This window comes from Arachis ipaensis, chromosome B9 (assembly GCF_059453495.1).
Source record: "Arachis ipaensis isolate K30076 ecotype BB chromosome B9, ASM5945349v1, whole genome shotgun sequence".
In the NCBI taxonomy this organism is placed as follows: Eukaryota; Viridiplantae; Streptophyta; class Magnoliopsida; order Fabales; family Fabaceae; genus Arachis; species Arachis ipaensis.
Window position 1 is genome coordinate 119381139 of NC_142444.1, and position 13787 is coordinate 119394925.

The 13787-nt window shown below is 37.0% G+C and overlaps 1 non-coding gene across 1 annotated transcript; it reads right to left on the reverse strand.

Annotated features, from left to right (window-relative positions):
- Nucleotides 1-9470: 9470 nt before the first annotated feature.
- On the reverse strand, nt 9471-9578 carry LOC148546104 (small nucleolar RNA R71). Its single transcript, XR_015901999.1, has one exon. It is a non-coding gene; the product is annotated as a small nucleolar RNA R71 (small nucleolar RNA).
- Nucleotides 9579-13787: the final 4209 nt, after the last annotated feature.

The following is a 13787-nucleotide window of genomic DNA, read 5'->3' on the forward strand; positions in this document are numbered from 1 at the left end:
ATTTTTGCCAATCCAATTGGAAATGAAAGTCTACATCCTATGTTAACAAATCCAAGTCATAATTCCTTCATTTTGATCATTTGTGACTCCTAAGGGGTTTAGTCTACAAATTATAATTCTTGATTGCCATACTTTTAGGTGAGTACTTACTCTTTGCTAGTCGAGGATGTACTGGAAGTAGTATCTGATGCTGTTGTGGTTCACAAAGCTGCAGCGTCGCGTATACAAAGGCTTTCAAAGGTACCTTCATTTCAATAATGGAAGTTTGAGTGTATGAGTGTATCACATTACTATTTCACATTTTACATTTTCTTTTGCCCTTCCGACTGATGGACTAAGTAAGATATTGATTTCGGCAAACATTGCTTACTTTTCGGATAGAGAGCTTCATGATATACTTCGCCTCTGTTTCTTAGCTGCTGAATTTTTTGTTTCCTGCTTATATTTCAAGTCATGCTTAATTGCTTATTATGGCTTGTACATGGGAACTTGTGATTCTCATACTTTATTTTAAAAAATTATTTAGAATATAAGGTTTAACAATATCATTGGTTTGGGTAAAATACTGAATAATTATTTAGAATGAAGTGCATCGAGCCATGCATTTATTATTATAAACTTCATTTAAATTCAATTTGCAAGAAGTGCTAAATGCCTTCCATGTTTTACATATTAGTATATTACTGATGCGTGGTGTTATGTAATTGCTTGTAGTTACCTTGTATTTTAGGTGTCAACTTAAATGATGTTGATCTTTTAGAGTTTCTTCAGCAGGTTTAAAAAAGCCTTATCTGAGCCTTTGTTGTGTTTTAATTGTATTCCTTCAATAATTGAACATTATTGCACATCATCTGATTTCTTTATCTTAGTTTGCTGACACTGATGGATCATCAACTATGCTGCCCTCTGTTATACGAGTCCTAAATTTGATTGTTTGACAATTGATACTTATGTAAATTTAATAAATTTGTTCACTAAGCTGTGATTGAATTGTGATTAGTTAGCCCAAGTTTATATATTGAATTATTAATTCTTGATAATTTGCATTTTTGATTGGCTAGTTTTGAACTCTGAGAATATATTCTTAAGGAATTAGTTAATTTTAACTTCTAAGTTTTGAACTCGTAGATGATTCCCATTTTATATTAGTATACTTTAATTTGTATATGGATCTATTTATCACATTTTACTTGTGTCATGGTTGAAAAATGATAAATGTCCTATTATTTGGTTTGATAAATTTGGTTGGGTATGGGTGAGACATAAGTTGTGAATTGGTTGTGTTTGTTGGAACCGTGGATGGTGGAAATATCCAAGTTTTAGGGGAGGTTTTGCCGAAATTTTTCTAAACATTTTAGATAAAACTTAGTGAAAAAATTATAATTAGTGTTATATCTTGTTTCTAACTTTTTTGTTTCGGTTTTTCTTATTTACAGGAGTGCTGAAATGGTGACCATATGCTACCTTGAGGGCTCAAGAATGTTTTGATGCATAGAGACACTAATCTATGTTAGAACTTTTATGTTTTGGTTGAACTTTTATGTTAGAACTTTTATGTTTTGGTTGAACTAATCAATGTACTCACTAGCTAATGTTATTTTGTTTCAAGACAATTTTAGCTAAAAGGATCTTGTTTGACTTATGTATGTTTTTGCATATTATATACATGTAAACTTGCTTATTAAAATCGTTAATATATTAGTTAATTTAAAAAATAATTTAGTAAATTATGCATGTAATTTGTAATAAAAAAAAGTTGTTACAAAATAATTAATTTGCTTTCGTAACTAAAGAAAAAAATGTTACAAAATCATGTTACATTTTGTAACAAAATTTTTTTATAGGAAAAAAATTGACTGTCACAAAAAATACCTTCAAGATCAAAATTTGTTACCACTTTTGTAACGGCTTCTCGTTTTTTGTATCAGAAAAAATTGTTACAAAATATGGTATTGAATTGTAACAATTCCATTTTTCGTTACAAAAACTTTTTGTAACGAGACTTACTGCAATGGACCCTTTTTTTGTTATAAAAAACTTTTGTTTCAAAATTTTGACGTTTTGTAACAATATTTTTTGTTACAAATGCGCTTTTTTTTTGTAGTGTCGAAATTATTTTGGCAAAAGAAAATAAAGAGATACAAAATTTTTAATAAGAATTCCAGGATTCATGCAATGTTAGTCTAAAGCTTCAGTCCAAAAGAATTAGACACGGCCAAGTGGCTAGCCAAGCTTTAGCAGAGCATTACATACAACAGCCAAATTGATGAGAACCAAAAGGCTCATGCAAAGATAAGTGGAAACATCAGTCCAAAAGATTAGACATGGCTTAACAGCCAGCCAGGCTTCAACATATCTCATGAAACTCTAGAATTCGTTCTTAAAAACTCTGAAGAACATATTTTTTATTATTTTTTTCGAAAATAAAATTAAAAGCTTAAACATAAAATAAAATTACCTAATCTAAGCAACAAGATGGACCGTCAGTTGTCCAAACTCGAACAATCCCCAGCAACGGCACCAAAAACTTGGTGTGGGAAATCGTGATTCACACTTTTCACAACTCCGCACAACTAACCAGTAAGTGCACTGGGTCGTCCAAGTAATAAACCTTACGTGAGTAAGGGTCGATCCCATGGAGATTGTCGGCTTGAAGTAAGCTATGGTCATCTTGTAAATCTCAATCAGGCGGATTCAAATGGTTATGAGGTTTTGATAATTAAAAGATAAATAAAACATAAAATATGATAGCGATACTTATGTGATTCATTGGTAGGAATTTCAGATAAGCGTTTGGAGATGCTTTGTTGCTTCTAAACCTCTGCTTTCCTATTGTCTTCTTCGAATCATGCATGCTCCCTTCCATGGCAAGCTGTAAGATCCTCTCGGATGAAAAATACCATGTACGATCTCTGCACGGCTAATCAACTGTCGGATTTCTCGTCTCGGATGAAAAATACCAAGTACAGCTACCGCACGGCTAATCATCTGTCGGTTCCTGCTAGCATCGGAATAGGACCCTTGTCCTTTTGCACACTGTCACTGCGCCCAACATTCGCAAGTTTGAAGCTCGTCACAGTCATCCCTTCCCAGATCCTACTTGGAATACCACATACAAGGTTTAGACTTTTCGGATCTCAGGAATGGCTGCCAATTGGTTCTAGCCTCTACCACGAAGATACTAATCTTATGGACTCGGTCCGTGTATTAGATACCCATGAGATACGCACTCAAGCTATCACCCAATGGCTACGTTGAGCTCAGATAGAACGGGAGTGGTTGTCAGGCACGCGTTCATAGAATTGAGAATAATGATGAGTGTCACGGATCATATTATTCTCCAGATTGAAGTACGAGTGAGTATCTTAGAATAGAATCAAGCGTGATTGAATAGAAAACAGTAGTAATTACATTAATTCATGAAGAACAGCAGAGCTCCACACCTTAATCTATGGGGTGTAGAAACTCCACCGTAGAAAATACATAAGTGAAAATAGTCTAGGCATGGCCGAATGGCCAGCCTCTCCAAACATGAAATATGGCAAAAAGCTCCTAAAAGTATAATAGTAAAAAGTGCTATTTATACTAAACTAGTAACTTAGGTTTACAGAAAATAAGTAACTAAGTACAGATAGTGCAGAAATTCACTTCTGGGGCCCACTTGGTGTGTGCTTGGGCTGAACATTGAAGCTTTCACGTGCATAGGCCATTCTTGGAGTTAAATGCCAGCTTGGGTGCCAGTTTAGGCATTTAACTCCAGTTCTGGTGCCAGTTTTGGCGTTTTACTCCAGAAAAGGGTCTCAGGTGGGCGTTTAAACGCCAGTTTGGGCCATCAAATCTTGGGAAAAGTATGGACTATTATATATTACTGGAAAGCCCAAGATGTCTACTTTCCAAAGCGATTGAGAGCGCGCCAATTGGGCTTCTGTAGCTCAAGAAAATCCACTTCGAGTGCAGGAGGGTCAGAATCCAACAGCATCTTTAGTCCTTTTTCAGCCTCTGAATCAGATTTTTGCTCAGATCCCTCAATTTCAGTCAGAAAATACCTGAAATTGCAGAAAAATACACAAACTCGTAGTAAAATCCAGAAATGTGATTTTTGCATAAAAACTAATAAAAATATAATAAAAAGTAACTAAAACATACTAAAAACTATATAAAAACAATGCCAAAAAGGGTATAAATTATCCGCTCATCAATAACTCATACTCTGATTCTACATAAAAAACCTGTTAGAAGCCCATGCTCACTTAAGCATCGGAGTCTCTTGCAGGTACCACCCCTCCTCCGGTGATCAAAGATCAGCAACATCTCCAAGATCAGCAAGTCGGACGTAACAGCACCGACTAGCACAGAAGATCTCGTCTGAGATCGATGATAAACCCATATTTCATGAGTTCTTTTGTGCTTAATTAGAGTGATTTATTCAAATCTTCACCTACTTATTCACATTAATTGCATAGTTTTACTTTCCCTTCCTTATTATGTCATATAATGAAAAACATGTTTCCTAAGCTTTAAAAATTAATTATTTTAATTACCTTTATTTCCATTCGATGCCGTGATTAGTGTGTTGAGTAGTTTCAGATTTTCTAAAGGCAGAATGACTTAAAGGATGAAAAAGGAAACATACTAGAATGGAAGGAGAAAGCAAAACGGAGCTTTAAAGAAACTGGTATCCACGCGATCGCATGGACGACGTGATCGCGTGCCAAGCACGAATCAGCAGCGACGCGGCCGCATGACTGACGCGGTCGCATGACTGACGCGACCGCGTGGCAAGGAAAAGCTCCGAATGACGCGATCGCGTGACCCACGCAGACGCGTGACAGAGGCCACGTACCAAAAATTACAGAATACGCCCCCAGCGAATTCTGAAGCCTTTTTGGCCCAGATCCAAGTACAAACAGCATAGACCAGAGGTTATAAAGTGTGGGAATGCACCCATTCAAAGGGAGCTCGCATATTTTCACCTTTCAATGATTTAGATTTAGTTGAGAGGGAGATCTTCTCTCTCTCTCTTTTAGGATTTAGGATTTCTTCTTGTTTTGGGAGTAACTCTGGATCCAGGTTTAATGTTCTTTTAAGTTTTACTTTTATTTATTTATTTCAACATTTGAATTGATTATTATAATTTACGAATTATTCCATGTTATAGATTTCTAATTGAATTAATGATAATTTGAGGTATTTTCAGTTTATGATTATTCTCTTTGATTTAAGTTGTCATTGCTTCCCATCTAAGGACACTTTTATTATCTCAGCGATTTACTTTTTCCCCTTTTGGTTTTGGTTAAGAATTCAATAACTCAACAGTTATTAAACTCAATATAATTGATAATCGTTACCTTGCTAATTGAGTTGAACTTAAATAATCCCAACCTTTTCTTAGGAAATAATTAGGATTCAAAGGTCAATTTAATTAGTCCCTTGATTTTCCTTTGCTCTGGTAAAGGTTGACCAAGTGGAATTAAGATACAACTTTCATTATTGTTGAGAAGGATAACTAAGTTGGACTTCTAATTTCCCTTATCTTGCCAAAAGTTGTTTTACAGTTATTATTTATTTTTACTTGCTATTTAATTCACTCGTCATTTAAAATACTTGCTTCTCACCTTCTAAACCCCGATTACAAACCTTAAAACCAATAATAAGAACACACTTCCTCGCAGTTCCTTGAGAAGACGACCCGAGGTTTGAATACTCGGTTATCAATTTCAAAGGGGTTTGTTACTTGTGACACCCAAACGTTTGTACGAAGGGATTTCTGTCGGTTTAGAGACTATATCTACAACGCGACTGTTTTTATGACATTCTTTACTGGCAAAAATCCCAACGTCAAAATGGCGCCGCTGCCAGGGAATTGCTAACGTGTGCCTTATTATTGTGTATTGTAAATATTTTTCTTTTGCTTGTTTATTTATTGTTGTTTTTCCTTTTTCTCTTTATTTGCTACTATGAACTCTCACCCCTCTCGCTTTGAGTTTGGTTCTAATATTGTTAAAGGAAATAGAAGTTATAGCAGGAATGTGCATCAAGGTCAGACCAATCAAGGATGGATGGAGCCAAGAGGATCTAATCAACCCTTTAGGCAGCAACACCCTCCGAAATATCCTGGACAAAGACCATTCTACCGTGCATACCCAGCTGTAAGACATGGTGGACAACCTTGTAACTACCAACAAGCCCCACCCCGTGCATATGAACCATCCTTTCAACATAACCTCGAACCACCACACTCACAAGCTTCTCTTCACCATTCGCCATCCTATGATCCTTCCTTACCCCAATACCAATCCAATCGTTCCCAATCATCACCACTTTCCTTTGTATCATGTCCAAGTCTGGCAAACCGCGAAGCAAAGGATCGCCTAAAAGAAACAGTAACAAAATTTCAAACAACCATTCAACAACTGGAGTAAGCACTAATTCAATGGGCCACTAGGCGCTCAAGTATACAAGGATCAACCACAGCCCCATGTGGACAGCCCGATGAAGAGCGTAGCATGAAAGAAATACTAGAGACTCCAGTGGACAAGACAGAAAATGAATTCGTACTAGAACAAGTGGAAGAAGCTGTCATTGTTCAAGAAGAAGAATTGGTTGAAGATCTAGGCGATGCTGAACTTCCTTGGGAATACAGAATTGAGGAAAACTCCGTCCGAGATGCCACAGTTGATGCTAAGGAGGATACCGTACAATCTCCAAGGCAAGTCGTTTACGAAGAATCAGACGGAATAATCCAAGAAGCAAATTTCCTTGATGATGATAGTCACAAGTCTAGTTCTCCTAGTAATGAACTTGTGTCCTGATGAGCGGATAATTTATACGCTTTTTGGCATTGTTTTTAGTATGTTTTTAGTAGGATCTAGTTACTTTTAGGGATGTTTTCATTAGTTTTTATGTTAAATTCACATTTTTGGACTTTACTATGAGTTTGTGTATTTTTCTGTGATTTCAGGTATTTTCTGGCTGAAATTGAGGGACTTGAGCAGAAATCAGATTCAGAGGTTGAAGAAGGACTGCTGATGCTGTTGGATTCTGACCTCCCTGCTGGTTAGTTGTGCGAAGTTGTGAACCATGGTATTGGCATCATGTTTTTCGCGCCATTACCAGGGAAAGAAAGAGCGATGAATTTTACATAATTAAAGTGTAATCCCAATTTCTGCGCACCAAGTTTTTGGCGCCGTTGCTGGGGATTGTTCGAGTTTGGACAACTGACGGTTCATCTTGTTGCTCAGATTAGGTAATTTTCTTTTTGTTTCCTTTTCAAAAAAATTTCAAAAATATTTCAAAATTTTCTCATCTGTTTTCGAAAAAAAAAATTTAAATAAAAATGTTTTCAAAAATCTATTTGTCTTCAGAATTTTTAAGAATGAATTCTAGTATTTCATGAAGCATGTTGAAGCCTGGCTGGCTGTAAAGCCATGTCTAATTCCTTTGGAATGAGTATGTTGGGCGTGTCATGTCTGAGTTACATACTAAAGCTTGGCTGGCTATTAAGCCATGCCTGACCCTTTGATTGGAGCTTTAGAGCATAAGATTCCTAGAATTCATATTAAAAATTTTGAATCCTTATTTTTCTTTTTCATAATAATTTTCGAAAAAATACAAAAAAATCATAAAATCATAAAAATCAAAAATAATTTTTGTGTTTCTTGTTTGAGTCTTGAGTCATATCATAAGTTTGGTGTCAATTGCATATGCATCTTGCATTTTTTCGAAAATATCATGCATTCATAGTGTTCTTCATGATCTTCAAGTTGTTCTTGGTAAGTCTTCTTGTTTGATCTTTGCATTTGCATGTTTTGTGTCTTTTCTTGTTTTTCATATGCATTCTTGAATTCTTAATGTCTAATCATTAAAGAATTCTAAGTTTGGTGTCTTGCATGTTTTCTTTGCATTAAAAATTTTTCAAAAATGTGTTCTTGATGTCCATCATGATCTTCATAGTGTTCTTGGTGTTCATCTTGACATTCATAGCATTCTTGCATGCATTCATTGTTTTGATCTAAAAATTTCATGCATTGCATAATTTTCATATTTTTCTCTCTCATCATAAAAATTTAAAAATAAAAAAAATATATCTTTCCCTCTTTTCTCTCATCAAATTCGAAAATTTGAGTTGACTTTTTCAAAAATTTTTAAAATCAAGTTGTTTCTTATGAGTCAAATCAAATTTTCAATTTGAAAATCTAATCTCTTTCAAAATCTTTTTCAAAAATTAAATCTTTTTCAAATTTCTTAGTTATTTTTGAAAATTCTAAAAATATTTTTTCAAAAATCTTTTTCTTAATTTTATATCAAATTTTCGAAAATAACAATGACAATTAATGTTTTGATTCAAAAATTTCAAGTTTGTTACTTGCTTGTTAAGAAAGATTCAAACTTTAAGTTCTAGAATCATATCTTGTGATTTCTTGTGAATCAAGTCATTAATTGTGATTTTAAAAATCAAGTCTTTTTCAAAAACTAATTTCTATCATATCTCTTCAAAAAAAAATCTTCTTATCTTATCTTTTTCAAAATTTGATTTCAAAATATCTCTTCTAACTTCTTATCTCCTTATCTTTTCAAAAATTGATTTTCAAATTTGTTTCAACTAACTAACTAACTTTTTGTTTGTTTCTTACCTTTTTCAAAACCACCTAACTAACTCTCTCTCTCTGTTTTCGAAAATATCTTCCCCTTTTTTCAAAAATTTCTTTTTAATTAACTAATTATTTTATTTTTTTATTTTAATTTTCAAAAAACCGCTAACCTTTTTCAAAAATTATTTTCGAAAATCACTAACTCTTTTTCAAAAACTATTTTCGAAAATTCTCTCTCCCTCTCATCTCCTTCTATTTGTTTATTCATCTACTAACATCTCCCCCTTACTCATAAAAAAAGGGGTCTCTATTATTATTATTTTTCTGTGCCCTCTTCTTTGTCATATGAGCAGGAGCAAGGACAAGAATATTCTTGTTAAAGCAGATCCAGAACCTGAAAGGACTCTGAAGAAGAAACTAAGAGAAGCTGAATTACAACAAACCAGCAAGCACCTGTCAGAAATTATCAAACAGGAAGAAGATATGGCAGCCGAAAATAATAATAATGCAAGGAGAATGCTTGGTGACTTTACTGCACCTAATTCCAATTTACATGGAAGAAGCATCTCCATTCCTGCCATTGGAGCAGACAACTTTGAGCTGAAACCTCAATTAGTTTCTCTGATGCAGCAGAACTGCAAGTTTCATGGACTTCCATCTGAAGACCCTTTTCAGTTCTTAACTGAATTCTTGCAGATATGTGATACTGTTAAGACTAATGGAGAAGATCCTGAAGTCTACAGGCTCATGCTTTTCCCATTTGCTGTAAGAGACAGAGCTAGAATATGGTTGGACTCTCAACCTAAGGATAGCCTGAACTCTTGGGATAAGCTGGTCAAGGCTTTCTTAGCCAAGTTCTTTCCTCCTCAAAAGCTGAGCAAGCTTAGAGTGGATGTTCAAACCTTCAGACAGAAAGAAGGTGAATCCCTCTATGAAGCTTGGGAGAGATACAAAGGACTGACCAAAAAGTGTCCTTCTGACATGCTTTCAGAATGGACCATCCTGGATATATTCTATGATGGTCTGTCTGAGTTATCTAAGATGTCATTGGACACCTCTGCAGGTGGATCCATTCACCTGAAGAAAACGCCTGCAGAAGCTCAAGAACTCATTGACATGGTTGCAAATAACCAGTTCATGTACACTTCTGAGAGGAATCCTGTGAATAATGGGACGCCTATGAAGAATGGAGTTCTTGAAGTTGATACTCTGAATGCCATATTGGCTCAGAATAAAATATTGACTCATCAAGTCAATATGATCTCTCAGAGTCTGAATGGAATGCAAGCTGCATCCAACAGTACTCAAGAGGCTTCTTATGAAGAAGAAGCTTATGATCCTGAAAACCCTGCAATAGCAGAGGTGAATTACTTAGGTGAACCTTATGGAAACACCTATAACTCATCATGGAGAAATCATCCAAATTTCTCATGGAAGGATCAAAAGCCTCAACAAGGCTTTAATAATGGTGGAAGAAACAGGTTTAACAATAATAAACCTTTTTCATCATCCACTCAGCAACAGACAGGGAACTCTGAACAAAATACTTCTAATTTAGCAAACTTAGTCTCTGATCTATCTAAGGCCACTGTAAGTTTCATAAATGAAACAAGGTCTTCCATTAGAAATTTGGAAGCACAAGTGGGCCAGCTGAGTAAGAGGATCACTGAAATCCCTCCTAGTACTCTCCCAAGCAATACAAAAGAGAACCCAAAAGGAGAGTGCAAGGCCATTGACATAAGCACCATGGCCGAACCCAAAGAAGGAGAGGAGGACGTAAATCCCAAGGAGGAAGACCTCCTGGGACGTCCAGTGATCAATAAGGAGCTTCCCTCTAAGGAACCAAAGGAATCTGAGACTCACCTAGAGACCATAGAGATTCCATTGAACCTCCTTATGCCCTTCATGAGCTCTGATGAGTATTCCTCTTCTGAAGAGAATGAGGATGCTACTGAAGAGCAAACTGCCAAGTTTCTTGGTGCAATCATGAAGCTAAATGCCAAATTATTTGGCATTGATACTTGGGAAGTTGAACCTCCCTTGTTCATCAATGAACTAAGTGATCTGATCAACTGACATTGCCTCAGAAGAGACAGGATCCTGGGAAGTTCATAATACCTTGTACCATAGGCACCATGATCTTTAAGGCTCTGTGTGACCTTGGTTCAGGAATAAACCTCATGCCCCTCTCTGTAATAGAGAAACTGGGAATCTATGGGGTGCAAGCTGCTAAAATCTCATTAGAGATGGCAGACAATTCAAGAAAACAGGCATATGGACAAGTAGAGGACGTGTTAGTAAAGGTTGAAGGCCTTTACATCCCTGCTGATTTCATAGTCCTGGATACTGGAAAGGAAGAGGATGAATCCATCATCCTAGGAAGACCTTTCCTAGCCACAGCAAGAGCTGTGATTGATGTTGACAGAGGTGAACTAGTCCTTCAATGGAATGAGGACTCCCTTGTATTTAAAACTCAAGGATCTCCCTCTGCAACCATGGAGAGGAAGCATGAAAAGCTTCTCTCAAAGTAGAGTCAACCCAAGCCCCCACAGTCAAACTCTAAGTTTGGTGTTGGGAGGCCACAACCAAACTCTAAGTTTGGTGTTGAACTCCCATATCCAAACTCTAAGTTTGGTGTTGGAGAGTTTCAACAATACTCTGCATATCTGTGAGGCTCCATGAGAGCCCACTGTCAAGCTATTGACATTAAAGAAGCGCTTGTTGGGAGGCAACCCAATGTTTATTTATCTAATTTTTTTGTTTTTCATGTCTTTATAGGTTCATGATCATGTGGAGTCACAAAATAAATAGAAAAATTGAAAACAGAATCAAAAACAGCAGAAGAAAAATCACACCCTAGAGGAGCATCTGTCTGGCGTTCAGCGCCAGAACAGAGCATGGTTCTGGCGCTGAACGCCCAAAATGGGCAGCTTCTGGGCGCTGAACGCCAGAACAGGCATGGTTCTGGCGTTCAACGCCAGAAATGGCACACAAATGGGCGTTGAACGCCCAAAATGGTCACCAACCTGGCGCTGAACGCCCAGAGTTATGTGCAAAGGCATTTTTACATGCCTAATGGGTGCAGGGATGTAAATCCTTGAACACCTCAGGATCTGTGGACCCCACAAGATCCCCACCTACCTCCACTCACTTCTTCTCACCACTCTCTTTCACACAACCCCATAAACACTCTTCCCTAAAAACCCTTCACCAATCACCTCAAACTCTCTTCCCCATCACCTCTTCACCACTCACATCCATCCACTCTTCCCCATAAACCTACCTCACAAACTCCACCTACCTTCAAAATTCAAAACCAATTTCCCACCCAAACCCACCCTTCTTGGCCAAAAACACTTCCCACTCTCCCTCTCCTCCATTTCTTCTTCTTCTTCATCTATTCTTTCTTTTATTGCTCGAGGGCGAGCAAAATTCTAAGTTTGGTGTGGTAAAAGCATAAGCTTTTTGTTTTTCCATTACCATTGATGGCACCTAAGACCGGAGAATCCTCTAGAAAGGGGAAAGGGAAGACAAAAGCTTCCACATCCGAGTCATGGGAGATGGAAAGGTTCATCTCCAAAGCCCATCAAGACCACTTCTATGATGTTGTGGCCAAGAAGAAGGTGATCCCCGAGGTCCCTTTCAAACTCAAAAGAAATGAGTATCCGGAGATCCGACATGAAATTCAAAGAAGAGGTTGGGAAGTTCTAACAAATCCCATCCAACAAGTCGGCATCCTAATGGTTCAAGAGTTCTATGCCAATGCATGGATCACCAAGAACCATGATCAAAGTAAGAACCCGGATCCAAAGAACTATGTTACAATGGTTTGGGGGAAATACTTGGATTTTAGTCCGGAAAATGTGAGGTTGGCGTTCAACTTGCCTATGATGCAAGGAGATGAACGCCCCTACACAAGAAGAGTCAACTTTGATCAAAGGTTGGACCAAGTCCTTATGGACATATGTGTGGAAGGAGCTCAATGGAAGATTGACTCCAAAGGCAACCCGGTTCAGCTAAGAAGATTGGACCTTAAGCCTGTAGCTAGAGGATGGTTAGAGTTCATTCAATGCTCAATCATTCCCACTAGCAACCGGTCTGAAGTTACTATAGACCGGGCCATCATGATCCATAGCATCATGATTGGAGAAGAGGTGGAAATTCATGAGATTATACCTCAAGAACTCTACAAGGTGGCTGACAAGTCCTCCACTATGGCAAGGTTAGCCTTTCCTCACCTCATTTGCCACCTATGCAATTCGGCTGGGATTGACATAGAGGGAGATATCCTCATTAAAGAGGACAAGCCCATCACTAAGAAAAAGATGGAGCAAGCAAGAGAGCCCATTCATGGAGCTCAAGAGGCGTATGAAGCTCATCACCATGAGATCCCGGAGATGCCTCAAATGCACTTTCCTCCACAAAACTATTGGGAGCAAATCAACACCTCCCTAGGAGAATTGAGTTCCAATATGGGACAACTAAGGGTGGAACATCAAGAGCACTCCATCATGCTTCATGAAATAAGAGAAGATCAAAAAGCAATGAGGGAGGAGCAACAAAGACAAGGAAGAGACATAGAAGAGCTCAAGGACATCATTGGTTCCTCAAGAAGGAAACGCCACCATCACTAAGGTGGATTCATTCCTTGTTCTTATTTCTTCTGTTTTTCGTTTTCTATGTTATGTGCTTATCTATGTTTGTGTCTTCATTACATGATCATTAGTAGTAGTAACTATGTCTTAAAGTTATGAATGTCCTATGAATCCATCACCTCTCTTAAATGAAAAATGTTTTAAATTCAAAAGAACAAGAAGTACATGAGTTTCAAATTTATCCTTGAACTTAGTTTAATTATATTGATGTGGTGGCAATGCTTCTTGTTTTCTGAATGTATGCTTGAACAGTGCATATGTCTTTTGAAGTTGTTGTTTAAGAATGTTAAATATGTTGGCTCTTGAAAGAATGATGACTAGGAGACATGTTATTTGATAATCTGAAAAATCATAAAAATGATTCTTGAAGCAAGAAAAAGCAGCAAAGAACAAAGCTTGCAAAAAAAAAATAGGCGAAAAAAAATAGAAAAAGCAAGCAGAAAAAGCCAAAGCTCTTAAAACCAAGAGGCAAGAGCAAAAAGCCAATAACCCTTAAAACCAAAAGGCAAGGGCAAATAAAAAGGATCCCAAGGCTTTGAGC